The sequence below is a fragment of the Cervus canadensis genome, chromosome 20, assembly GCF_019320065.1.
Source record: "Cervus canadensis isolate Bull #8, Minnesota chromosome 20, ASM1932006v1, whole genome shotgun sequence".
NCBI classification, from domain to species: Eukaryota; Metazoa; Chordata; class Mammalia; order Artiodactyla; family Cervidae; genus Cervus; species Cervus canadensis.
The window spans coordinates 60096213-60099808 of NC_057405.1; positions in this window are offsets into that span (position 1 = coordinate 60096213).

Below are 3596 nucleotides of genomic sequence, written 5' to 3' on the forward strand. Positions count from 1 at the left end.
TTCTACTACTACAACTTAGCAATAAAATATTTTTAAATTAAGTATGTACATTTTTTTAGGCATAATGTTATTACACACTTAAACGACCACAGTATAGTGTAAACTAACTTTTATATTCACTGGGAAACCAAGAAATTCATGTGACTTATTTTATTGAAATATTTGCTTGACTGTGATGGTCTGGAACAAAACCTGCAATATCTTTGAGGTCTGCTTATAATTCATTGTATAGGATTCCACAAAGTGGAATCTTCAGAGTGAGAAGGGAGAAAGATCACCGAGAGAACTTGATAAGATGCAGCAAATCTCTGGGGTGTGCAGAGTAGGAAGCCACGCCATGCTCCTGGCCAACTGGTTCTCATGAAATTTTATGAATCAGCAGGAACTCACAGATTCTGGCTATTTGAGGATTAAAAGGAAGAGGTGGGGAGATCACTCTTGGAAGGTGCTAGAAATACTTCAATGCAAAAGAGTGGAGTGGGCTTGGGGAGAAATGAGGAGAGAGAGAAGCAAGGGAAGAGAGAGAGAGAGAAGGAGGGTGGGGAGGGAAGGGAGAGAGAAGAGGGGGAGGGAGAGGAGGAGGAAGAAAGGAGAGACAGGGAGGGAGGAGACAGAGACCCAGAGTTTTAAAGTCCCAAGTTGTTGTTTGTTGTCTGTGGTTAAATGAAACTGAGATTAAATTTAAGTTGCTTCAAAATTAGGAAGAAATTTTGTCTTCTTCTTAAACTAATAGATAGAAACTAGTGAGAGATGCTGGAAATATGGGAATAAAGTCAATAGGAACCTAAGAAAGGCAAAACAGATGCTCTCGTGAGGAGAAGGAGCTTTTGACAGATTTTCAGATGACAAAAAGCCAGTTTTTATCTGGAAATTGGTTTTTTCCAAATAAATTTATGTAGATAAGACCTTGTGGGAGTTAAAGGAAAAAAAAAAAAAACCCAAACAATTAGAAAAGCCAAACAAAACCGCTTACAGCAGAAATCCAGATATCTGCTGCAAAACAATTAGTATTAGCATTGCCAGAGCATTCCCGAAATAGATGAGCTTCATCATTAGCCTTCTGTGAATTCAAGCAAAGAGGCATCATTACCCAAATTATATGCCTGGAGACGGGGGCTTCTGCACCAAGATGAACTTGTGAAAAGAACATTTAAACTGAAGGCAATTTTGCCTATCTGTAATCTGTGCTATTCCCCTTGCTGTGGTTGAAGATATTTATGCTTGAGCAAATTTCTCACTCTCAATCTGATTTCTCCTTTTTCTTAATCCAACCATGAAGTCATAAAATCCCCTGTTTGGGACAATATGATTTGCTGTCATGGAAACAATTACAATATCATAAATTTATCTTGCCTGTGATATTAAAGAGAAAAAGCAATGATACTAATATTTTGCCGTTAAGTAGTGCCACTCATTCAGCAGTCACTGGCTGGTAAATATCATTGATTTGCAGATGGGGAAAACTGAAGCTGGGAGCTCTCAGGCTTGGGTCTAAAACTCCTGAATTTTAGACTGTGGCAAGAATGTCGAGCTCTTTCTGATTCCCACCCACAGCAGCAGTTGAGGGGCCAGACTCTTGGTCTCCATGCCTCTTTTTGGATGAGGGTGGAAAACCGCCTCCTTTCCCAGTGCCTGTACTTTACCAACTGTTCCCAATTATGAGAATATTGGATGGGACCTAGTTTGATAAAATGTATAAATAAAAAGCCTTTGGCAGTTGCCACAGTAGTGAAAACATTTATATACGTAGGAATAAGAAAGAGGTTAGACGTTCAAGCTGGTTTTAGAAAAGGCAGAGGAACCAGAGATCAAATTGCCAATATCTGCTGGATCATCGAAAAAGCAAGAGAGTTCCAGAAAAACATCTATTTCTGCTTTATTGACTATGCCAAAGCCTTTGACTGTGTGGATCACAATAAACTCTGGAAAATTCTGAAAGAGATGGGAATACCAGACCACCTGACCTGCCTCTTGAGAAACCTGTATGCAGGTCAGGAAGCAACAGTTAGAACTGGACATGGAACAACAGACTGGTTCCAAATAGGAAAAGGAGTACGTCAAGGCTGTATATTGTCACCCTGCTTATTTAACTTATATGCAGAGTACATCATGAGAAATGCTGGGCTGGAAGAAGCACAAGCTGGAATCAAGATTGCTGGGAGAAATATCAATAACCTCAGATATGCAGATGACACCACTCTTATGGCAGAAAGTGAAGAGGAACTAAAAAGCCTCTTGATGAAAGTGAAAGAGGAGAGTGAAAAGATTGGCTTAAAGCTTAACATTCAGAAAACTAAGATCATGGCATCTGGTCCCATCACCTCATGGGAAATAGATGGGGAGACAGTGGAAACAGTGTCAGACTTTATTTTTGGGGGCTCCAAAATCACTGCAGATGGTGACTGCAGCCATGAAATTAAAAGACGCTTACTCCTTGGAAGGAAAGTTATGACCAACCTAGATAACATATTAAAAAGCAGAGACATTACTTTGCTAACAAAGGTCCATCTGGTCAAGGCTATGGTTTTTCCAGTGGTCGTGTATGGATGTGAGAGTTGGACTGTGAAGAAAGTTGAGTGCCAAAAAATTGATGCTTTTGCACTGTGGTGTTGGAGAAGACTCTTGAGAGTCCCTTGGACTGCAAGGAAATCCAACCAGTCCATCCTAAAGGAGATCAGTGCTGGGTGTTCATTGGAAGGACTGATGCTGAAGCTGAAACTCCAATACTTTGGCCACCTCATGTGAAGAGTTGACTCGTTGGAAAAGACCCTGATGCTGGGAGGGATTGAGGGCAGGAGGAGAAGGGGATGACAGAGGATGAGATGGCTGGATGGCATCACCGACTCGATGGGCATGAGTTTGAGTAAACTCTGGGAGTTGGTGATGGACAGGGAGGCCTGGCATGCTGCGATTCATGGGGTTGCAGAGAGTTGGACACGACTGAGCGACTGAACTGAATTGAAGAAAGAGGATCTGAAAAGTGCATTAAAAAATAAGCACTCATATCCAGCCCAGCCTTGGCCTGACACTCCCCCAGTCTTATCTATATGTTCATTCTCTTGGTTCCTTGCCATCTGTGGATTTACCTAGAAGCTGATGGCACTTGAACTTCAGGACTCCTCACATGTATAGACTCTTTTCAAGGCTCTGGGAAGGGGCCCTAGCATTGTGTTCACTGGACAGACTTTTAAAACAGATCTGCACTCTTACTTCCTCTTGTGTTGGGTGTTGTTGGCCTTTTGGGTTCCTGGTAAGAGGAGGTGAGCTAGGGATGCATTTGTATTAAGTGGTTTGCACTCCTTGTATGGTTAAGTTACGGGTAGCCATTTCCAAGCAGCAGTGGCTTCCAGGAATGGTCTTATTTTCCCATGTGTGGTGTGAAGTATTAATAAGTCTCAGGTACCCATTCCTGGCCTTTTTTCTTCATGGAGCCATGCACACGATGTGATAATTTATCCCTTATTTTGGAGAGGACGCCCTGGCATTCCTCAGATCCCTGGGGACCTAAAAGTCTTACCGATGTTTCTGAATCTTCATAGGATTTGTTGCCCACCCTCTGGAGTGCATGTTGCTTAACCAGGCCTGCAACATGCTAG